The 26271-nt window shown below is 37.2% G+C and overlaps 1 protein-coding gene across 1 annotated transcript in view; it reads right to left on the reverse strand.

Annotated features, from left to right (window-relative positions):
• The window catches only part of gcgrb (glucagon receptor b), a 73577-nt gene extending 53268 nt beyond the window's left edge, over window positions 1-20309 (reverse strand). The window contains exon 1 of the mRNA XM_041981836.1: window positions 19908-20309. The gene's annotated coding sequence lies outside the window, so the exon portion shown is untranslated. The remainder of the gene's footprint in view (window positions 1-19907) is intronic.
• Window positions 20310-26271: the final 5962 nt, after the last annotated feature.

Here is a 26271-nt window from a genome sequence, read left to right on the forward strand (position 1 = left end):
CATCAAAACCAACTTTTTCCCTTTTAACAAAAGCTGTCATCGGTCTGAATGCCAGATAAGTAAGTGAATAACAAGATGCACCACTTCTAAATATTCTTTAGGCCTTGAATATAGAAACTGTTACAAAATACACATGTATGGCTGTGTTTTGTGAAGTCTGCATTCATGCAGTAGATGAATGATGGTGGGTTGAGAAGACACGACACCAAAGACAAGAGCATGCCAGTTTTTCTCATAGCTTTCTTTGCCAAAATGATTAGTTGTACAACTTATTTTGGATCAGGATGATGGTTATTTCTCAGAGCTTGATAATGGCCACGTCCATGCTGGAAGGAGACTGCCTCTTTCTCATGCCTGTTTCTCACAAAATGAGAATTAACAGGCATGTTGGGGGTGCATCACGTTTTGGACTGATAGAGGAGGTAATTGTGTAGAGGCATTTGAGTCTTGTTTGATTAACCATGCAGATGGGTTTTAGAGATTTTAACTGGCCTTTAAATGTAGAGTCTTTCAGGTCTATTGCATAATAATGTGAGTTGGGCAGACACTGCTTTATTGATCAATGGTCAGCAGTACCCCTGAGGCTGATCGCTCACCTGATGTGCAGGATGTGCAACATCACAAACTGACAATGGACCTTAATAATTTCTTTATTTCTCCATTATTTACCAGATAAAAAAGCTTACTGAAATCTCTTTTTCAAGAGTGACCAGGCCAAGAAAGGCAGCACAACCACAAGTCCACAATGTACCACATAACAAACAGAGAAATTATTAAAGCAGAACAAGTAAAACAAAGGTAGCAGCCAGCATTAGTTAAATAAAATGCAGTGTAGGTTGAACACTACAAAGATGTTTAACAACAGTCACATTGACCAAGGGAGTTTTCTTCTCGAGTCTTTAGAATCAACTTTAACTCCACCAGATAGGTCAATTTTGTTCATTTCAAATCATTAAATAAGTTATTCCAAGTGGAAGGGGCAGTATATTTAAAAGCTTTTTGTGATTTGCATGCAAACATGCATGTGATTTAGGTTTTGCATGTAGGGAAGTCCTTGTTATTCAGGATCAATACTCTTCTTCCTCTGTGCTGCTGTCCTTGAATGCTAATGATAGACCTGGATATGTGACCTTCATCATACATAACGAGAGCCAAACCTCAGCACGTTACAAACTTGTGCGCAAATGCGACCAAAATCGTCATACGTTTAGTTGAAAGGACATAAAAGTTACATTTCAGTTGTGCAGCAGACACTTCTGAGAAGTGTGTTAAATGTCTAAACGTCTTTTAGGCTGTAATGTTGAAAAAATTGTGGGTTTTTTTTGTTTTGGTTTTTTTTTCATGGCCCACATGGATTGTGCTCTACTGCTGCATTTCTCCTTTTTGATTTCCAAATATAGTATCAAATATTTTCCACTTCCTCAAGCTATTCTTGCTTCTTCCTTTTTGCAGTTTCCAGTTCTTGTTTGGTTACAGTTTATAAATAATTTAAACCTTTAAGATTAATAAATAAGCTTAAGTCTTCCTTCACATCCTATATCAGAATTTACAGTAAAATACTCTGTTGTGCATTAGTGATTCATTATGGGTGCCAATGCTGAAAGCATTAAGGCACACATATTACTATTGAACGTCATAACTTGCAGCGACTAACTCCATCTGCAGCTTCAACTGTAACCCTACAAAAGTTATATCAAAATGTGTGTCTCGACCGGGAATAGTGTGCTATGAATATTGCTGCACAAAGGTCTTATCGTTCAATGTTTAAACAGGTCATGAAAGATAAAATCTAAACTGACTGAAAGGACAGCTTTATACAGTATCTTTCATGGGTTTGACACAATCCGAGGTTACGTTTTAGAAAAAAATCAGAAAATTGGGTTTTCAGAGTTTTCCCTGTACATACAAAAATTATACATTAAAACTGAGGAATTTAAGTTAAGCTTCCAAGAGTGAAAGAGCTTTTGAACTACGTTACTCCAAGCATCAAAAAGTCAACTTTTTTCTCCCATTAACCTCCATTCAAAACAAATCTGGATTCTCAGACCACTTGTCAGCGTGTAAATCTGTTCACTTTAGGTTAAAATAAATTACATGCATGCATTCCTGTAACCCTTCTGGCAGTCACGGTTCAAGATTTTTTTTGATAGGACTTTTTGTTTGCAAACAGCATTTGGTTATGAGGTTCTTCTGTGAGCTTTTTGTCAGTTTCAGAGGGAGTCAGCAGGCGCAGAATGTCTCTGTCGTCATAGCAACGCCAACGAACAGGCCTGGGGCAGTTGTGTGTTTAAGATTGAAATCACGCACCTCCCCAGATACAGTAATAGTGATTTAGAAGAACTGGATGGATTTAATGAACAACCTAACAGTTTTTTTTTTTTGGTTAATAATGGACGTCAGTGATTCAGTGCTGTCATTCAGTCTATGTACTGATGTACACCTCTTCTCTCAGTCTCACACACATTCTATACATCATACTGTTGGTGTGTCTAATTGTCAGTGTGTGTCTGCAACCCCTCCCTCAAACTCGTTAGGGTCAACTCCATCATTATACCAACCAGTTTACAACAGCTGCTCTGATTTGTGACATGGCTGTCTTCATAATACATGTATGTATATGTGAGCAGGCAGTAGCTGCATTCGCACTCATCAAAATTTATTCAGGAATTCTCTAGTTTGATGTGCTATTCCATAGATTTTTAGAACATAGAACAGTTCATCTGCTAACTTGTGTGGCATAACATTGGTTGGAAGTGTTAATGCTGCAGAAATCTGACTTCAGGGCATCTGATATAAATTTGGAGAGACATAGAAATCTGTGGCCAGTCAGGTAGACATTCATGGCTCTACAGTCTGTTACTAAGAAATCATTCATAAATTTTCCTGCTGTGTCATGGACCTGCCTTCTCTTATTGTCAGCTGTCTGCTGAATGAATCACACAGAGGCTGCAGTAAAAAAACCCTCATATTTTGTGATATTATTCAGTCTAACTGATCAAATCAGTACCCATCTTGTCAATTTCACAGGTTTGGAATTCACACTGCAATTAAATGCGTAAATGTTTTTAACATATTAATTTTTTGTAATTAATCAATTGTAATTAATGCGTTGAAGTCCCAGCCCAAATATATATATATAGATATATATATATATATACTACCATTCAAAAGTTTGGGGTCACTTTGCCATGGGATTCAATAGGGAAGTGACCCCAAACTTTTGAACGGTAGTGTATATATATCTTAGCTGTTCTTAGGACTGCACCCTTCTGGATGGAGAATTGTGTTTAAATTTTTGACACATTTAACGCATGTACTTGTCATTTATGACAGCGAGACATGGAGGTCTCTAGATGCAACATGGAACAAGTTGGTTAGGCTCTATGGATGAATTTGAGAGCTGCTTTAACACCCAGATCATCCTGGTGAGAAGGTTCATCAGCCACACTTTTTCCACATTTTTTCAAAAACATTTGTGCAACACTTTTCACATAGTGTTGCACAAACGTCACTGTTGTGGTCGTTTCTGTCTGCTGCGGTGAGTTGCGGCAGCTTCCTCCTCCCCACCTCCCTCTCATGTTGCTAGCACCGTCTCTCTTGTTGCGTTTGTTTATTGTTCAGTTGAGAAGGAGGAAAGTAGCAGTTTCTGGTTCACACTGGTACATATTTACCCAAAAATATTGTTTTTTGAAATCACTAGCAATAGTAAGCTGAGTTCATCAATCTGTCAATCAGACCTGTCACTGGCACGTGAAGCTGAAGAATGGCAAATGTTTATAACAGCCTATTTCAGTTATTGTTTTCCTGTATTTTATATAACTTTTTCAGTATTAATGAAGTTTGCTAGTGACACAGCTGTAAGATCTACTAGTCATCAGACAGCCATGCACACATCTATGAAGAGATCTAGTGAGAGTAAAACAACAATTGGAATCAAGAGGACGTCTTCTGTAAATCATCAGTGCTGTGCAGATGTTGAAAACACAGGTCTGATCATCTATGGGCCATGAATGTTGTCTGGGAAATTATAAACAGGTTGTGAGACACAATTCAGGGGAGCGCTCCTCTTTAACAAAGTAGCTGACAGGTCGTAGAAAGGATTTATACTTCAGCTATGCAGGGGCGGGCCTAGAAAATTTTTGATTGGGGGGCCCAGGTGGGGGTACTGACCAGGAAAAGGTTGGCACAAATTAGATATATTTTTTTAAGATCTTGATTTTATGTAATCTTGAATTGAATTATTGAATTTAATCATCACAACTAAAGTAATCATTTAATTTAAGATGCAAATAAAAACTGAAGTGAGCATTGCTTTGCTTGTTCTGTTGATGCAATACACTAAAACGGGCATCGTCACGAATGGCGATTAATCATAATTTATAAGCTATGATTAATCTTATTAAAAATGTCATCACTTGACAGTATAAACAATCATTTAGACCCTGCTCTCACAACAGTCCCAAATTCATGGTGAGAAATATGTGTGGATATGACGAAGGAGTACCCTGCTTTTCACCTGCTAATTGCTGGGATAGGCTCTAGCTCACCTGCGACCCTGAAGTGGAATAAGCGGTAGAGAAAACAAATGAACAAACAAAAAAGTATGCAGTCGTTGGGTTGTCTCGGTTTGCAAAAAAGGGAAAGACCTACATTCCCTGACATAACACTTGTACAGTTTATGAGGTAAAAATATTGTAAAGAAAGAAACCAAGTAATTTTTTTTTACCTCTCTGCAAAGTTCACAGAAAAATAACCAAATATTTGTCAGAAAACAGGAAAAATGCACTGATGGAACTGCATTTTGCCCATTAGTGAGATTCTTTCTGAAGGCAAAAATCAACTAATCAATAAAATTCGGCACATTTGAACTTATTGAAATAGAGCAGCTGCTGTTTATGACGTTCATGAGCAATTAAAAAAAACTATTGTTCAAGTAAATCTGACTCAGAAATAAAGTGGGTGCTCAGTGAAGGTGATTCTGATTTGTAACCAATTGGCTTAATTAGTCAACATCTATCTTTAAATAATATATTATTATTACCTGATCAATTTATGTCTTTTAAAAAATATTAGCATATAGATTTTTTTCTCTTATAGAACCATTATGCATTGTGTGCTAATTAAAAGGCATAGTTATAGCACAGCAAATCATGTTAGCACTTATTTTTATAGTTTTGTATAATATTTTTCCCTTGATTGAGAGGATGATGCTCAGCCCTGTCATTTTATCCTAACCCCAACCATTCGCTGTGTCATTTTTGACAATGTAACCTGACACTCCATGAGCAGAAAATGCAAATAAATTAAATAAAAAAAACTGTTATGCGGACAGTTATGTGCAATTACTGCCATTAAATCATGCTGTAATCTGAAAGGTTTTCCTTTAAATTTACACAGAAGGTTGGTAGCAGTTTCCTTCCTCAGTTCTCTGCTGCACTACACATGACATTTCCTCTCCTGACATGTGACAACATTGACATTTGCAACGTAATGATGTTGAAAGTCGCCAGTGTGTCTTGGCCTTAAAAAGTAAGAACACTTTGAAATCCTGATCCCAATCTGATCAAGTCCTTTTACATTTTTACTTCCAAAATGACTTAATACTCCACTCATATCTACAAATGGTTTCAGTTAGGAGTTTAAAGAGCATGGCTAGAGTTCAAAAGCACTATACAATGTCACAGACTACAGTTCAATACTCACTTTGTTGCAGTTCCTATCACACGACTGCCTTACAAAACATTCTCATCTCAATTTTTAAGCCTGGATTATTTGTGCACAACACTAATATACACAAATGTATACATGTCTATATGTGCTGCGTATGTGTTATGAATATGTGCCCAATACATAAACCATAAAATACATAAACCATATGTGGGATAAAAAATTCAAATTCATTTTCTTGTGGGATTGGGCTGAAATTAAAGTTTTGCAATACAGTTAAGCAACTTAACTTTTTGATGGTGATACACACATTTTCAGCTAGGAGCAAAAGTGCTAATATTATTAGTCTAAAGTCCTGCAATAGGCTACTTTGGCCTGAAAGCAAAATATGGTGATGAAAATGTTTATGGTTGCTGGATCGTGGTGTCTTTTGATCAAATTAAGGTAAAATGAAAGTGATCACCAAAGTTATTGTCACGGTGACAGGCATGTAAGTATAACATTTTATAGGGAGGCATTCATCATGTGTAATGTTGGCAGATCACAATTAATACTTAACAGTCTAAAGTATGTCAGTTCACCTGCAGGTGTTAAATTATTGCACTCTAGCAGATCTGGAAATCTACTAAAAATCTACTGTGGCTAAATTTGCAGAGTAAAAATGGGAAAAGCTCCGTGGAGGAGAGCGGAGGAGAAGTGGGCTGGAAATTATTTATTAGTCAGTGTGAAAGTAGCAAGATAAGGTGCTTGTCTTCACTGAATTAGAAAAGGATTGGAAGGGTTCATTTTTAAAGACATTTAAATGTATTTATTCATTCTAGCAATTGCATTTTTTATTATTACATTTATTTAGAGTATGAAGGTTTTTATGGTGTGCATGCAGTCTCAAAAATTTCCTTTAGCATTAATAAAGTTTGCTTGTCTTATCTTATGTAACTGACCTGGTTTCTATCTGTATCTCATGTTAATTCTTGTGGGATTAAAAGAGTTTGCAAATCTGATCAATGTTGGCTAATCATACACCCAAATATACATAAAAGAATGGTAAAATCGGATTTGTTACCATCTCTGGAGGTTTGGAGTTTTACAACTTTCTAATCTGGCTGTTTATTTTTAAGTGTTACTGTTCAGTTACTTCTTTGTGTGATGGATGCAAACATTTCAACAGAGCGGGCAGGATAAATTTCAGCTGCCTGGTAGAGAGCTGAGATAATGGTTGTCCCAACAAAAGGAGTCATGACGACCGACATGCAGCATGACTAAAACATTAGGAGTTAGTTGAAAACATAGAGGGGTAAGAGATAGCCTAACCTGGAGGGTAAATGTGCACACGTCTAATTAAAGATACTGCCTTCACAAGCACAGCCCTCTTATACATGACATGTACACTATGGTTTCAGGAAAATTTAGATGTTCATCACCAGTGTGCCTGTCTGATGTCAGTGCTGACAAGACTGGACATGTCCACCCACTTCAAACCTGGAGTTGTAGATGTGTGAATTTTTGGGGGGGTTTTAAATTAATTAAAAGTTATCAATGTGTGCAACACACACAAAAAGGAAAAAGCACTGAGTAGTGAATGAAATTACCACCTCACTATCTGCTGCACATATACATTAAGGAAAAGAGGACAAACTGTGCTCCTTACCATGCTTTAGATTTACCTCCACCAAGGAGGAGGTCATGTATTTGCCACCGTTGGTTTGTCTGTTAGTAACATAACTCAAAAAGTTATGGATGGATTTTGATATAATTTTCATGAAATCTCAGAAATAAGGAAATAAGGAACAAGTGATTAGATTTTGGGGGTGATCCGGAAAACTGTCTGGATCCAGGAATTATTTACTATGGGAAGATAGGAATAATTTTGCCTATACACCTGCTCTGGTGTCACGCTGATTGGTCACGGTCATCACGGAAATGTGCACAATTCAACAAGCTGACTCTACGTCATTGTAGGATTTTTTCTTTCTTTTTTTTTTTTTTTCCTGCTGGCCTTTTCTTCTTATTTTCACGCAACTTAATTTTTGAAGTTGACAGGTTCCCTTTAGGGTCGATATCCTTTCCATCCATCCTTTTTTTTTTTTTTTTACAGTTTATCAGAGGCAACAAGTTCAGGATGGAAACCCAGACATCCCTCTGCCCAGCAACATTCCACAGGTCCTCCTATGGCATTCCAAGGCAGAGGGGATATTTAATCCCTCCAGCGGATCCTGCCATTTTGTGTTCTGGCTTTCCAATGACATTTAAAGCCTTCATTAGCTTTTAATTTGTTTCAACTAGGCTTCTCCTACAGGAGAACCAAAAATGAAGGAAAATTTTACTTTTAAAAGTAAGATATTATATAACTAATCAAGATTACAATCTTTAGCTGCCAGGCCCCGAATGTCCTCTTAAATTTTTTAACCAATGTGTATTTTTCTTTATTCTCACAAAAGGAAATAAATAAGATTTAAATAATGTAATCAGTGACTGAACCTATGACACCAGTCATTAAATAGTCTGTTGTACAATGCTATTCAATGAATGTATTAATGTTCATTAATTAAAGCAGTAGGTGGAATTTTTCTATTCAATTTCTAACCCAATATGATTCCCAATTACAAAGATTTATTAACTGAAATTATATTTGAACCCTTTGGCATTCCAGTGGGTTGCAGGCTGGACACTTTGGGTGTTCCTGCAACATTTCCGGAAAGACTGCATTTCACCAGGCAGTACAATGGCTGTGACTTGAGGGAGAGATCTTAACACTAATGCATGTTAACAGACACATCAACATGTTTAATCAGTGTCAATGCAGTAACATTTTAAATGACAAAATATACGTCAGCAGTTTCAAAACTTTAAATCTACTTGTTAATGTAATTTTATGATTTTTCAAAATGGTAACTGATCATGATTGAGGTGGAAAATGTCAAAGGTAATGTAGCATAAAAGTGTTTTTCTCCCTGCACCATCAGTCATTTGCATACTGGAAAATACTAAAATGCCTCCAAGTGTATGCAGCAGACTGTTTTGCTTGTGCACATATTTACATTAAGAAGCATAGTTTGGAGAAACACTGTGCCTGAGGAAGTCCTTAATAACTTAATGTTAGCTTAAAAATGCAGAACAATGTGAATCCTGAGCTTTTAACTGGCAGGAATGGTAAAAATGCTTTGCCAAATTATTTAGAACTTACGTTGTCATATGACAAAAAAAATAAAAAAAACATGCAAAAGCATAATATGTCTCCCTTTAATGAGTTATTCATGTCAGGAAACATGCAGATCTGATAATGTCAAAATGTCTGATGTGACTCATAAGTGACAGAACAAACGTCACCTTTCTTTCTCCGCTTTCTCTCCTTCCTTTCTTTTCCTTTCTTTTCCCCTAGCTATGAAGATTGGATCACATTATACATTATCTCTTCATGTATAATGGATCAGCTTTGAGGCAGTGGATTGCCAACCAGCTTCAATCTGCTTTTCTCCAATCCTGTATTTGGTCCATTGGCTGCACTCAGTATAAACTTAAACAACGGTACTAGAGCTGTGGGAAAAGCTCCCTGTCTCCTCAAAGGATGTTGCCATTTATACTTGACAAATACTACTAGCTCTTCACTGATATTGCATCACATTTAAATGCACTTACTGGTGTTTTATTTAAAGTAACAAAATATTAATAACCTGTTAAATATTATTTAATTTTACTTATCTTAATTGTTTTTGCCTTGATGTGCCTGTCTACATAATGATTTCTAAAAAGTAAGATCATCAAAATCACAGGTTTTATACAACAATTATGAGCTACATTTACAGAAGATGGACTGCAACAAAAGGTCTGCAAAAAGCCTCTGGTACCACACACACACACACACACACACACACATTTACACAGCATAATCAATATTTACTTTCAGACTGTAGATCAGGCACTTATATCTAAGACACAGTGGGCTACGTCGATTTGTGCCTGCACCTATCAGATTTACTACAGTCTGTGCTTGATTTGCATTGATTTCCACAGCTATGCTGATGATATGCAGATCTACATCGCCTGTGTAGAGCCAGGCCTAGAGCCAGTTAATGTAATTTTAAACTGTATTTTACTAATAAAGTCATGCATGGCAGAGAATTTTATACAACATAATCAGGACAAAACTGAAGTTTTAATTATCGGTCCTGAAGACAAGAGAGAGATCATTTTATCAAAACTGAAACATATTAAACCTTCTCAGTTTAAGCAATCTGAGTGTCCTATTTGACTCTGAGCTGAATTTCATTTCCCACATTAGAAATGTCACAAGAACAGGATTTTATCTTAAAAACAGTGCTAGAGTCCGCCCAGAGGTGCTGATGCATGCTTTTTATATCTAGTAGAATGGATTATTGTATCGTATTGCCCTCCTCTCTGGTCTTCTCAACCTCGTTTCACTTTTACGGTCCTCGTCCGTGGAACAGCTTGCCAAAGAACTTGAGGGTAGCAGAGACTAAAAAAGAGACTCAAGAACATTTTAGTTTAGGTTAGGGCTGAACTTAATTTTTTTTTTTATTATTTATTTATATAGTTTGTTTTATTTAGCCTATGTTTATCTATTTATTTATTATTTTATGTAAAGTGTATCCAATCTTACTGGATATACTGACCAATCTGCTATAAACTAAACTACTTACAGTGCATCACAGCTCAATTAGTCACTTTTATAAGTGTTTTAATGACGCTATGAGGACGATTAGCATAGGAGTGTCCAACAGACCATTAGTCTGTTAATGCTGCTATGACACACTAATGAACTCAGTAATATGGTGTATCTCATGTCTGAATTGAAATAAATTACCAACATCAGTTAGATTCAAAATTTTGCATCAATCTAGTTCACTAGTGCAGGTGTTTTCTAGTTAAAAATAAAAATAAAAGTTATTTCCCTTTAGAATTTTGATTAAGCTGCATATACTCAACAAGTTAAAAAAAATTGTGTTCTCAATCGCTTCACTCTTCACATATTTAACAAACCTCATCACAGATCAGTTGTTTCAAAGCAGAAAGAAAAGTACAAATGTTTTACACATCCTAAGACACTGATATTTCCCACTGAAACTTTAGATTGTGAGGTCAAATAAAAGGTAAGGGTAAGGGAAAGATGGATGAACACATAACACCCACAAACTGAAGCATTCTCACACACATCACATAAAATGCACTGGGTGGGCTGGGCAGAGGCGAACGAGGTTTAATTTTACGCTTCAAGAAAGAGAGTGAGAAAATGTGAGGAGATTAGGACTGAGGTAATTTGAGAGCAAGCCTTGCAGGAGGAGTAGGAGGATGTGTTGGAGGATGGAGAGATGGTTAATGTAGAGTGTGAAGAGATAATGAAATAAAAGGAAAGGGAGGGAGACAGACACTGCTGAACAACACAGGTGTAAAAAAAAAAGGGGTGACGTTATTACCAATGATGGGTGAAAAGACCACTATAAGAACAATAGGTGCATGCCAAAAACACAGAGTGAATAAGTGGTAACAAGGGCAAGGGATGACGCAGGTAGATGAAGAAAGTAATGACCTGGTTCATACTACTTTCAATTTCACTGTCAGAGAAACTCAGAAAACCATGAATAAAAGATTCATGCAGATAATCATCAATGAACTGTGCATCAGATGAACAAGACAGAAAAAAAGCTTTCAGTTTCAGTCACATTTTCATTGTGCCAACAATTGCTGTGAGTTGACAGACTGTTTGCCGTGTGCTTAATGAGTGTTTGCACCACAGATTTGGAAAAGAAGCCAGAAATAACATTATCTCAATTTCATAATCTACACCAATTTAAACAGTACATTATCTCTTAAATGAGATTTAATGTCTGACAAATCAGCTTTCAACAGCAGGGAGGATATTAGTTTGCACTTTACGCTAGTGATAGGCGATAATGGTTTCCAAATTAAGGATTTCATTAAAGAAATCAAGAGTCTATCCTACCATCATCTTGGTACAGGACTAGGGGTGGAGATCTTTAGGTACACCCCGGCTCGATTCAGTTACCACTCAGATGGCTGCAATGCGATTATGAAACTATTATTGATGCATCTTCTTCCTCTGTGATTACTTGATTATTACTACTTCTCAAGTGGAAAAGTGTAACATGGTTTATCAAATTTGTTGTGACAAGCAACAAAGAAGAAAACTGGCTCATCTACTGATTAATACAGGACAAGATCTGTTTCCACCGTGTAGGAGCAAAACATCGAGCTGCATCAACTCCTAACGATCCTGGGTTGATCATATGCTTATCAGAACTTTTACTGCGTTCTTCCCCATTAAGCACAAGATATTTTTTTCAGCCAGAGACCCCTATTGTCTAACACGCATTTGTTTTGGTTGTGTTTTCCCACAATGCCTTGTGTTGAAATCTCAACAACTTTTACAGAATACATTTTTTTAGCAAACAGGACAAATCTAGCAACTTTTTTCCTTCCAGCTTCAGAGCTGATGTTTACCTTTTTGCCGCACCCAGACTGAAAATAAAATGCACATACAAAGCTGCTGCTGACTCTAGCCTAATGTCCATTAATGAAGACAAAAACCTTTAAAAAGTTAGAACTGCTGTAGACCCTGTTAAAAATAGGGCTAGGAAGGTTGATGTGTTATTGCTTTAACACATAAATTACCATCAAGCCATGAAGAACACCTGTGTGTAGACTACTGCTGCGTTCACCTAAACTTGTGTCTGTCGACGTCAGTACACATTTTTTACCAGAGCACTTTGTTGTTATACTGACACAGTTTGCTCAATACTAATTATAGCACTGACGTTAGCATTGTACAATCAATTTAACTTCAATCTCTGTCATGATTGTTTCCTCCCATATGGCAAAAAATATCATCAACCAAAGTTGAAAATTTGTCCTCTACCAACAAACATAAACCAATTGCTCCATAAATCTCCATCTCATCCAAAGGTTCCAGAAGACTTCCAATACCTGTCAAATTGATGGACATGATGTAAAAGTTTTGTCTTAGCCACTTAATAGCATTACGGCAACAGTTTCCTTATAACAATTCACATACAACTAATTTAAATGTCATCCATTAATAAGAGAAAATATACATAGACCAGGCTGATCATGTTTTTACTTTGTATGACAGTTTAACAAAGAAATTATTTTCTTTGTTAAATTAAGGGCTCTGAAAAACTACAGTCATAATGCCTAAACAGTCGAATATATAAACACTGCAACTGCACAATAACAATTAAAACATGAACAAACTGCATAAAGGAAATAAACTGAAACTGAATCTGTGGATCTGCTGTATTCTAGGCAGAACTTAAACCTCCCTCCTGGTCCACATGGACAAACTGTACATAGATAGTGGCTCGTACTTCATCAAAAGTATCAAGGGGGTAATACTGCAGATGCAACTGTCATTAGGTTTTTGTGTATTTCCCTCAGACAGACAACTCAGCGTGGCTGTTTTAATTTTGCTGTGAAGGTCGAACCCCCATCTCTGCAGTCACAGTGTAATACATCAAGCACAGTGCTAAGGTTAGCAACAATGCTCACATGAGCCTAAAAAGAAACTACCTGATAATGCACTCTCACCCTATACCGGAAAAGGGGTCACTCTGACTGGCTGTTTAGCGTAACAAAGAAATTTTGTAGTATGTTGATGCAGCATTAACTGTTATTTTTCAATCCATGAAGCATAAATGTTAAAAAAGCAAGCATACACAAAATGGTACATTTGTTAGTTCAAATTAAAATACACGTTTTTGGGTTCAAATGCATTAAAATTCACCTACCTACACCTAAGCTATTTTGGCTACTGTTAACTGATCTAACTTTACACATAGTTTGGTTTACATTTTTATCCTATTGAATGATGCATAGACATCATTAAGCTAATTTATAATCGCAGAATGAAACACTTCAAAATTATGTCATGTTGTGCAGGTTCATTGCTGAAAGTTAGAAGTCCTTTTGGTGTTTTGTTCAAGCGCTTGCTCTTTGTTTGATGCAGAAAAGCATTATGTGACTTTCTTTAACCTGTTCTATAAATTCTTAAATTCAGCTCGAGTTAATTTGGTGCAAAGAAAATACAGCACAACATCCATTTTAGTCCTGGTAATAGAGGGCAACTTTTTTTCTATTATTAAAAATACTGTGCCTGAAAACCTGTTTATCACAAACACAGCCAGTTCTGGCATAGGGTGCTCCAGGGATGAAAAGTCCATATAAAAAAAAAAAAATCTGTAAAGCTAACAGCTTAATGTCCCTCTACCCTTCAGCCATTTTATTTAATAGCCACAGAGATGTCTCACATTAGTGACATCAGCGTCACACTGAGGAGATTAATTCATATGATTTTCACTCACAGAAAACATCACTGTTTAACAGGCAGAGACAATCTGCTCCTAATGTGGTCTGAATGTATATGTGTGTGTGTTACACTGTCAGATTATGTGGATGCTTCTGCCTAATAAGTGACAAAAGAACAAATCTGTGTAATGTAAAGAAATATATTTTAATGTGACATGTCGTTTAGGTTCAATTTGGCAAGTACATCAAGGAATTCATGTAAATCAATGTAGCATCCTCTGAAGTTATAGAAAGATGGCTGTTTGCACGTTGTATGTGTGTGCACACGTGTGCATGCATGTGTTAATATGAACAGAGACTGCATCAGAAACCAGCCTCGGACAGTGTTAATTGAATAAACTGTGTTTATAGAGCAGGCCTTCTTTCAAAATGAATACATAAAAAATATACACCCACCAACATGATGCAAAGCTGCCTTTTTTGTTCCTGATGACATACACACATATTGTTTTAAATCAACTGAGTAATATTTTCCTGGACAAAATAATAAAAAATAAAAACAAAGTGGGCTCACACTTGCATACACGCTCATTTTTATTTTATAATGTGCAATTTCTGCTCACTCTTTAAACTTTTATACATACATGTTTTAAACTATTTGCTGTAGTTAAAGTTAAAAACATTTTATGCTTAAAAACTATCAAGAAGGGTTTATTTTATTTTATTTTATTCTATTTTATTTTTACATTCAGTGGATGTGCACATTTCCTGTGCACATGTGAGCATGTGCAGGATCGGACTGCTGTGATGCTGTTAATCATCTCACCCTGTACTTCAACCCACCCTAATGAATAAATAACAGATAGATCAAGTGCAGGGACCTACAAAAGAAAATATACATTAAATATGCACGTCTGGCTTTTACACAAACCTCCTCTTTTTCTGAGCATGTTACTAACGATTTGGAAATGTGGAGCTTCTCCAAGCAACACAAACAACTTGTCATCATTAAAAATGACCTGACTTGAATGTGTAAAGTTATTCTTTGGTCCACACAAAATATAAATACTGTCATGCAAATCTGAATGTATTTGTGTTTCATAAAGCACATTCAGCCAAAAAACTTGTCAGATCTGAAGTGACAAATTATGTTTGATTTACTCCTGAAGTTGAATTTTCACCAGTGATTCGAGTTCGACTTCTCATGTAGAGTAGGCCTGTCGCGATAAGCAATAAGTCAATTAATTGAACGATAAGAAAATAAGAGCACGATAAGTTTGCCGGCCGCGATAATTTTTATTAGTCCCCCCTTTACCATAGACTGTGTATGACAATAGGTTTCACTATGGAGTATTTCGACTAAACGCTCTGGTTTCTTGCGGAGTGATCTCTCTGGTGTCATACTTGACAGCAGCATGTTGCAGCACGAGCCGGTAAGCCGCATTTGTTTTGCAGGGCTGCCAACACGCAATGGCCGTGAGACTTGCGTATTTAAGTGGCTTCTCACGCTCTTGCGCTAAACCTCCGATTCTCATGCTGAAATATGTAAATAAGTCGAATGGAGAAATAATAGATGCAAGCACCTCCTCTTTTATCATTTCGCTGCTCCCCACATGTAAGCAGAACACACACATTCTAGCTTACGACGTCAGTACAAAGCCCCCACTTCCTGGTCTACCGTAATAACCCCTGTAATCCGCAGGCACATTACGCAAATAGAGTCAGCCTATATACTAGCGTATTTGACAAAATACACATTAAGAGCAATGCCGGCTAATCGAGAGGTTTGGGAGGATTCCCAGTGGGCCGCATTACTTTTGGGCCGGCGTCCCGGCGTATGTGAAAAGGCGCTTTTATTTATTTAGTTTATTGATCTTTGAAAATGTGTACTTGCATTATTATGGCATATGTCATTATATTAGTTGAGAATGGTCTCAAAATGACACATTAGCGCTTTGCGCAATATTATCGTTTATCCCGATAATTTCTGAGAAAATTTATCGTACAGCTAAATTTGTTATCGTGACAGGCCTAATGTAGAGTGTACATCAAATGATGTTAACGTTAGCTATCGTTGTTCCAGGCTTCCATTCATTAATTGTAGTATAATTAAAAGCCTTCATTTTCCACCTGCAATACCACCGAAATGTCAGTGTGTTACTCTCGGTGTGTGGCTCACAATGCAAATATGAATGAAAACCAGTGACTGAGCACGGTCTCTGTCAATCTGAATAATCTTCAAGAACTGGCTGACACAAGGAAACTGAAACAGCCCGCTGAACACATTATAGGCTCATATGAAGTTAACTTAAGGATTACTGCTTGATTTACAGTAGTATCAGTTATTAAAGTAGTATAACAACATTATATAATCTGTTGTGCTTAGCAACAACAGCCCAGTTGAAGCCATTTCCTGACACTGATGTTGACATAATAAAGAGGTTTCTTCTTGTCCTTGTACAAAATGATGCTGTTTTCAACCGGAAATATTTAAACTGTTGCAACTTATAGAAATTGTGTTGCTTTAAAGCAGATGTCACTAACAAGCGGACTGCGGTCCAGATCCGGACCCAGAACCTGTCTCATATTTTAACTGGCTCAGCTTTTATAGTCTTCACGAAAGTGGTCAGGAAACACGCAGACCAATTGCTTCTGAGTTAAGCCATCCCACGTCATACACTCAGCCAATGAAGTCCGTGAAGCTGCCGGCTGTAAACTTTTCAGCACTGCAGCGCAGACAGACAGACGTAAGTTTAAGAGGCAGGTAACAAGATGGTAGAAGGAGAAAGAAAGCAGCTAAATGAAACAACAGGTCTGCGCCACAGAAAGGCAGCAGTGTTGCCAAGTCCACCTGTTATAAGTGACTTTGGGCTTGTTTTTCTATGAAGTCGCTTTAAAATATCATCAGTCACTGGCTTTTGGGCTTGTTTTCTTGAGAGTAGTTGCTTATTTAGGCTTGCCCTGCTCCTGTTATGGAGCCCTAGATTCTCTCACAACTGTCCACAATAAACCAATAACCCATGGATGCAGAAACATGAACGCAGCAGTCTTTTTTTTCATGAAGTAGTGTCAAGTTTGTCTAATATGTATAAGAGTATAAAGAGTAGGGAAAAGTGTATTGAAGGGCTCATCGTGCAGCCCCTCTAAAAACTTTATCAGTGAAGCTGATGGACATCAGTTTCACTGTCTCAAAATATGAGAAGCCAGTTTTTATTTGTTTTAGGTTTTACCACAGATCTTTTTGAGACGAGTCATGTATGTCTTATTTTAATTAAAGTTTGTTATTCAACGTTCTTACTGCATAAACATACTTTCTAACTGTACCTTTAGTGGATGTATTGCCTAACAACCTATGTAAAGGATGCATGGCTGCATGTTGCCAGTGATGTCTGACAACGTTTCAGACATAAATAGGTACATAAAGGGAGCATAACTGAAGCTTAATACTGTTTCAGATTAACTACTAACAATGAAAATATGGCATGAAAAAGTGTAATGACTCTTCTGTGTTTAGAAATATGTACATGAAATAAAAAAATATCTACAAATCTAAGTATTGCTATGGCTGTGTGGGAATAACCCACTCCACCCCTCCCCCAAATTCAGAGTAGCTTCTTTCCTCCTGGGCTACTGAATGGATCAGTACATTCAAATTATAAAATGACCTCCAGTGGTGTGGAATCTATTAAGACAACTACCCCACAGCTGAGCACAGCTGGTATTTAAAAGTTGACAACCCATACAAAGATATTCTCTGCACCGTCAGTCTCAGAAATCTTCATACGAGCATCGATCTTCACACTTGGAGCTGCTTCCAAACATTTCAGATGTGCTTTTGAGACAAATGAGCAATGCCCCTCATCTCCTCATCTGTGCCCACAAAGCAGCAGCAGTGGTAACATGAAGCTGTGTATGGAATCAACTCTCAGTTGGATTTAGAGCTTATATTATTATTTTTTGTTTGTTTGTTTGTTTTGTTTTGCATGAATGACTAGATCATACTCTATGATGGAGCATTTCTGTTAACGCTCTGCAGCAGGGCAGAAGGAAAGAGGAAATATTTCATTCCTTGTTTAATACACACTGATTTGGATGTTGCATAACTGTCAAAATCCCTAAACAGCTGTTTATGTTACCTCAATCTTATTTAAGGAATACTTACTATGTCTTAAAAATAGTTAATCCTTGACTATGTAAGAATAACACACTGTGGTGGCATCCCTAAGCATTTGAAACTCAATACTACTGCTTAAACACTGTACCTGCCATCTGGACAAATAAAGTGGTTGTATAGCTTAGATGTGCCAGGGTGCAAGTGATTATTTTCTCTATAGGACTTACACTCACTGACCATCTCTGGATGGATAAGAAAGCAGCAAATTCCAGTAAGTGTGCCAAAGCTGTATAATCTCATATCCTTCTATGAAAATTAAAGTTCAAACCCTGAAAATGTTCCTTAAAACATAGAGAATATGCTGTAGAAGTAAAGTTGAAAACATTAATGGTCAAACAGACACAGATTAAAACTGTCTGCAGCTAACATCACAATAACCTGCTGTCTTTGTCTGTTTATCGATTAAAAAGCTTCAGCTACTGAAATCTGTGCGCTTTCATGTCAAATGGAAGAAGTTAATGAAAAAAGTCATTATTTTACTGCTTTTATGTTTGTGGACCAACATCTCTGAATCAATGTCTGTCCTTTGTAAATGTGTCCTCCACATATGCTGAACCATCCTGATCAGACAAATCAAATCCTACGAGCAACATACCATCACAAAAGAGCACTCTCATGTCCGTTTGATAACAATGAGCCCTCTGGCAGGACAGCTTCAGTTACTGGACGGTGAAAGAAAACAGAAAAGAGGGCAAACAGACATGAAAGGAGAGAAAAGGTTCTACTTCAAGAAAACAAAACTGTGAGGCATTTTGTGATCACAGACCCCAAATTTAAACGAAATTACTCAGTGAAAGGCTTCAGTAATGAGCTTAGATGTGTTACTCTTCATCTGTATCCATGACCACTACACAGACTGTAACAGGGATATATCCCTATATCTTGGTAGTTGAAGAGCTGCTGTTGTAGCCCACCCTGTGGGCTCTTTGCAGCTGCAAACTCTGCCCTGCCGAATGAATGCAAAACATTAAATGGCAAAGACTGCCACAATTCTTTTGATTGGTCTGTAGATGATGCATCACAAGACATAAAGTCTTGCTCAAGAAGGGAACCTCTTGTTTTACAGCCACAGTTGAAAACAAATCTCAAACTGCTCAGCAGTCACATTGCTATTAAGTTAAAAACAGACACGCACGTTCATCTTCACGATTTTCCAGTTGATTGGAAGAATTTCAGTCTTGCAAGAAACTAAATTCAGTTGAACAGAAATCCAAATAAAGTTTACAAACTCAAGCAAACAATCTGTAACATTTTCATATCACAACATGTGCTCCACTTTATTCGTTTTATCATTTGTCTTATCTCACATCAGCCAACACAACTCTGCTGCAAATATTCAGCATTTGTAACACAGAGAACTGCCATTATTGCATAAATGATTAAAATTGTTTTAAAGAAGAGCTTTCTTTACGCACAATCAAGACTTTAGATTAATAATACGGTGTTCAAGTTGCTGCGTTATCCGAGCACTCGTTTTCCACTGCAATCACATCTGAACACATATAAAAGCAGAAGCATAAAATAGTAACGGCGCTTTGTTTTCTGAGAAACATTACGCATAAGAATAGCATAACCTTTCATAACATGATTATTTGGTAAAACATCAGTCAGCTCCTGAAACTCCTGAAAGTGTAGAACCTTCGCTCTCTTCGGGATCAACTGTTTCACAGCAGGATCAAGAATTAACGCCTTTCATAGAAGGCGATACAAACCCGGAGATACTTGGACTAAAGCAATCAAACAACAGCCAAATTACTTTTTAACCTACCTAAACGCCCAGACGTCCTCCTGCGCACCTGGTAGTCCCACACTTCCCAACCCGGTCCATCACGGAAAGTACGGTCCAGAGATCCAGAGTGCAGAACCGGGACCGCGTCCAGCAGAGAGTGAAAGAAAGGAAGAAAGAACGACAGACAGACAGACAGAAAAGAAAAGAAAGAAAGAAAGAAAGAAAGAAAGAAAGAAAGAAAGAAAGAAAGAAAGAAAGAAAGAAAGAAAGAAAGAAAGAAACTTGCCCTATGACTTTACTGACTTGCTCTGCTCCAGTAAAGCATAAAACCAAAAGCACTTCTTTTTGTGTTTGTTTCTCCGCACATGTCTGTATATCGTTTTCGTTTTCTATCTTTTTCCTAAATGAAATGTAGAGTAGGAGACAGAGAGGAGCGCAGGACTGACAGCGTCTAAATGATCTGCGCTCCCGCGTTCTGCAGAAAAAGCTGCAGAATATGCGGACTAACTTCCGGTGCAAAGCATCACAATATACATCTGAAAACGTATTAACAGCTGTGGCTGAATCTAAACCATATTGTGCATCTGTGTACTGCATGTGTGAGTTTCTGTTGTTATTATTATTATTCGTGATCATTTGTTAGATGTGGAAGAATCTTCAGCAGTATAAAGTTATGCAGAATGATGCTTCCAGAGGGTCGGAGAATTTGTTATAAAAAATTGATAAAATTAATTTGACACATACAGAGGCTTCTTTTTTACATACAGATCGTGATTATGTTGTGAGATAATTCTAAATGAAAATGTGGGACAGTTGTAAGTGTGATTTTTAACCTTAATGGAAACATTTAGAAAATAAAAGAAAACATTTACGACAAAGTAATCCTTACAGCTGAGCACAAATCAGTAGAAGCAATTTCTTGTTACATTATCAGTCCAGAAGAAACAAGAATGTGAAAAAAATCAGCTTAAGGTTCATGTAAGATGGGAAAGGTCTTTCTCTGCTATTTTTTTATCAGTCTTGAAGATATAATTTTCCTTATTTTCTACAAGTAAACCAGGTGTAAAGAAACTGGTTTTTAATTAAGTTAAATGCAGTCACGCATCACAAAGTCATAGTTCCATTAGTCCTACTAATTTGCATTGTATTGTGAAATATTTTCTTTGCACTTCTGGTCAAGTTATTTCTAAAAGTGGTAAGCTTTATGTTAAATCTGAGTTCACCGTGCTCTGAACCTTTTTCCTTTCTGAAATATGATAAGCAGCTTTGTCTTCACAGTCCAACAGAATTTCATAAGATGTGATTATTGGTTTACATTTGAAATATTTTATGAAACATAAAAAGTAGACAAACCAACCAAATACACGAGCATCATAGATGTCTGCACTGTTAACAGCCTCAGAAGAATTGCTTCTGTGGTGCATGTTGCTGCCCTTGTTTCTGCTGCCAGAGAGGTGAACAGATGTTTGCCATATGGAAGTGCCACTGTGAAGCCCCAGTCATACTCAAGGATACATGCAGCTGTGAAGTGCGCTCATGTCTAAACAAAGTCTACTAGATACGTGTGTGCACTGATGCATTTCATACATGTGTTGAAGAGTTGACAAGACTTTCTTTATGGTATATCTTTGGGTAAGCATTATGAAGTAAAAAAAAAAGACCTTGAAAATCACAAAATACATACATACAAACATTCACAAAGGGAATGTCCAGATTGCCACTGTATTAAAGAAAGAGATAAATTAAGGAAATCTATAAAGAAGAGTTCATCATTGATTGTTGAGAAGATTTTTTAGTGTAAAAACATGGTACCAAAAGTAAGTGAGAGTGTCAGAAATTTGACTGTTATTCTGACGAAACACAGGCTTCAAATCATTGGTAGACTAAGAATTTCTAAAGCAATGCATGACTCTCTAAAGCCATGCATTGCTTTAGAGAGTCATGCATCCAGTTTCCTGGATCACACACATGTGATCCAGGAAACTGGATCACATGTGTGTAAAAGCGTGATAAGAAAGGTTGAAATAAAACCACACTATCAGATAATCAATACATTAGCTTTTGTTCAGAGCAACAGAAAAAAAACCCTGCTGTTTATCAGAATGTGCTGAATAAACAACACGTGACTCCAATCACTAAAAGTCCTGTTCAAAGAAGTCGGCCAAGTAGTGGTTTCAATATTTTAAAGTGGATGATTGGGGAAAATATCTCCTTACTGGTGAATCCCAGTTTTAGATGAAAAACAGTGACTAAGATGATATAAGAAAATGGTGGATAGAATAACACCTCCATGTTTTAAGTCCAAATGAATGACTCATTGTTGAACACCAACAAGATGTACTTCAAGAACAACATGATCTTTTGTTTGAACTGGATCATTACAGCAAAGAGAGGAGAGGTGATCAGGAATGCAAAAAAATCAGTAAATATATGACAGAAATAGACATATAGGTCACCTACAAGTACCAAGGTCACACGGGTCAATTGAGGTCCTGATGTCAGATGATCAGTCAGTCAAATGTCATCTGAGGGCAAGAAAGATAAACCAGCTCAATGTGAGCCATATGAGTCATGGTTAAATGTGGATTATTATCTCATTTATTTATATTTTGTAATATGAGCTAATGTGACAGCACGTGAGTTTGAAAAAAAGAAAACTGCAAAGGCAAAGTATATAGCATTTTATTATTACATCATAGTACTGTACTATATTCTAGTGTATCGCATTGTTTAGCATCATATCATGCTGTGTAGTATGGCATTGTATCATATTGTATTGTGTCATATTATACCACACCATATACCATATCGTATCACATTGTTGCTATGTAGAGCCACGTCTTCACTTAGATGAAAGGTGTGCATCGCAGACTTGCAGAGCCTGGGACTTGGTTGTCCCGCCGTACTGGGTTGAAAAAAAGACTCATGTTCTTGGGATAAAGTGTAAAAGAGCTGGTCATGCCATTGGATAGGACAGTGTTGGAGTGAATAACTCTGCCTGCTTTTGGTCACAGTTCTCCTTACTGCTCCACGTGTGGGCCTCTCCTAGCTAGCAACTCTCAGGCCAGCAACGCTCAGGCCTGCAACGCTCAGGCCAGCAACACTCAGGCCTGCAACACTCAGGCCTGCAACGCTCAGGCCAGTAACGAGTGACTATAATGTATATTCAGCTTTTTTATTTTTTATATTTTTTTGTCATTGTGAATAGAAAGTAGGCCCACTACATTTTTGTGTACTCTACCAAGTCTTGTTGAAATTATTATTCCAAAACTTGGTAAATAAAACTGCAGCATCGTGTTAGATTTTATCAATAATTTCATTACAAGCCACCCAGTCATATATGCAGAAAAAAAGTTAGATATGTTAGTTTTGATGTTAAAGTGTCTTTAATTAACTTAGGTCAGGTTTATAAGTCTTGAGGATAAAAATAATCTTACACTATATTATATTGTATCCTCACATAACCTGTTACAATTTTAAGCTGGTCTTAGAAGAGCCTAGATGACACACAAACTCCCCCATATTGTGACTTTAACTCCAATAAAAATAGGGACCGTGAGGTTTATGATGAAACAATAAGGATCTATTGATACATGAAATAGTCTTACGCGATGGCCTGGAAAGTGAGTGCTTCAGGGAGCAGAAGACAGTAAGTAATTAAGATGATTTGAAGGAGAAGAGGCTGAGCAATAACAAAAAAGTATTACTGAGAAGTACAAGGTGCTGAGTGAACAACTGGAGCACAGCATAAGGGTGAAGTCTGATACTACGCAGAACCCTCACATTCCGAAGCTTTTAACAGAGGATCCAAGCTTGAAATACTGACCCCCACATGAGGGATGAAGGGGAGATGGCATTTCATCACCATTGATTAAACTGATCCTAGCCTTTTGGTCTAACATGGTGTGCAGAATTACTCTTTGCAGGCCACAAAACAAGGTTTTTGTTAAGAAGGCTTAACTCCTTACTCACAGCCCTAGTGCAATCAGAAATTCTTGTTAATTTGACTGAAACTTTTAGTAAACTTTTAGTAAAATGAATTACCCAGAGTTCGACATGCACATAATGCTTTTGGAAGTCAAACTATTCTTGCATGTATGTATTCAGTGGGATTCAAACTGACCTCGGCGCTATGCACATGCTCCACAGTTCCTGACCTGGCTGGCTCAGATGAAACAGAAGGAGCTAATACACAGGAGAAGATGGTGACAGAGAATAAATAAGAGAGAGAGTGTGCATTTCTTTAAAGCATCCAGCATGAACAAAATTTGCAGAACCGTAAAGCTATTTAAATTCACCCCCTCAACAGTACGTCAGTTTGTGGCCATCTTAACTGTGTTCAGTTTTAGTCTGTGACATATTAAGTCAACTAGAAGAAACTATATACTAATAAGTAGAAAGGGAGCACATAACCACATACTGCCATGGAGTCTGGTATGTCTCAATAACCTTGTAAACTAGAACAAGGACAATTGTCCAATAAAACTTTTTAAGAACTAACTGTACATGTAAATGTACTGAGTCATCCCTCTTCTGTTCCTACTATGAGAAATAAAAAACAGCTCATTTTTCATACAAAACTGCTCTACACTGATAGGAAATGTTTCAACATCATTTGACGTATTTTACAGCATATAAATAAGTAACTCCACTAAAAAGTTTCAAAAGCAGTTTTATCAGGTAGTACTCCAATATCAAGTTTAATACTATGCATGTTGGCTAGTCAACCGTTGTATCCACTGATACATGAAAGAAAAATGAGGGCCCACATGCTGAACAAGCACAGAGACTCATGAGGGAAATGAAACAGGATACCCTGTTTATGATCTATTATCTCGCTACAGTGTCACGACTATAAGCAAGGTTAACTGGCTTTATTCCAGAAAATCTAAAGGAAGCTCATCCAATAGGAAATAAAATATAATGAAGATCATCCCAGAAGGCTTCTCATTGTCTAAATGTTCTTTTTAATTTCGTCTTGATCTCATTGAAGGCACCTTTATAAAGAGTTGATGAGGGGACAGACAAACTAAGCGGCCTCCAGCTTTTATAATGCTTATTAATTTTCTTTTTCAATTTGGGGATTTGTCTACCTGATACAATTTCAACTGTGCATAAAAATTCGTGCAGTGTACTTTAGTTACATTTCCACTCCTAGGTAAATGGTGTAAGGGATTGTCTGGTAAGGCAGCAGGACCGTGATCCGACAATGAACAGAAAGAGGCTGTTTTGGCTGCCAAAGCATTGGAATAATAATTATGAAACAAATTCCGTCAGGCCCTCTAAATCTCTCTTTTTTATTATTATTAACCCAACTTGAGTATGTATAATAGAGTCTGTTAATCTGAGGTCTGCACATTTAGGTGAAATTTGATCTCAGTTTTCGATTCTGAATGGTTTCCGTTCTTGCCATTATTGTTTTTTAGGGTTTTTTTTTTTACCCTGCCTCCCCTTCAGTCTGCCTCTCATGTTGCAGGTGATCTTCATAAAAAATGCAATTCAATATATGTGTGCCCTCTAACCTTGAGCAGCTGCAGCCATGTCCATTATTCTCAAACACACATGCGTCAGTTTACAAACATGCATACAAAGAGGTTATATTTATTTCTTTTATTGATTTACCTTAACTTCTTTAATATAATTTACAGCCAAAATTTCCAAAAAGATAAATAGAAACAGAATGAAATAGTTTACCTGTTTAATAAACCGATTGTTGTATTAAAAACTTGAAGATAGCAAAATACCTAAAAAATATTGGCATAATCTTAACAAAAGACTGTTAAAGTAAGTGCCACTGAACAGAAACAGCTGGAGAACATATACCACTCAGTTTAAGAGCTTGGACCTCTGATGGACCTCTGGTGGTCCATTGGTGCCTGTAGAACTGGAAATGTGAACATCTGGTAAGACAGCATCAGTGCTAAAAGGCAAATACAGGGTTGAGAGCAGACACCTTTTTTATGGAAGGCATTACATATATATATGAGTAAGAAGCCTAGCTTTGTTGTAGAAGTGTCTAGTTGCTAGACTTCACTGCCTGCAGTCCAGATCTTTCACCAACTGGAAAATGAAAAAAGTGACAAAGAAGCCTCAGTGATCACCATAACCAGACAGCTGTGGAGTGGACCATGGACCATCGCTGGCTACAAGGGGAGGAACTGCAGCATTGACCAGATGGAGTCATCTCTACCGAGAGGACGGCAATGCCTTCCGCATTCGGTTTGAGACCAGCGGTACCGTCCCTGTAGTCAAACTGGAAGAGGACCACAGTGCATGCACTTTGGAACTGTCTATAGCTGATGCGAGGAGAACACTTAAAGGAGTGAACCCACATATGTCACCAGGATCTGATGGCATCCCTGGCAGGGTAGTTAGAGCATGCAGAGACCAGCTGGTAGGGGTT

The sequence above is a fragment of the Melanotaenia boesemani genome, chromosome 4 (assembly GCF_017639745.1).
Source record: "Melanotaenia boesemani isolate fMelBoe1 chromosome 4, fMelBoe1.pri, whole genome shotgun sequence".
Lineage (NCBI taxonomy): Eukaryota > Metazoa > Chordata > Actinopteri > Atheriniformes > Melanotaeniidae > Melanotaenia > Melanotaenia boesemani.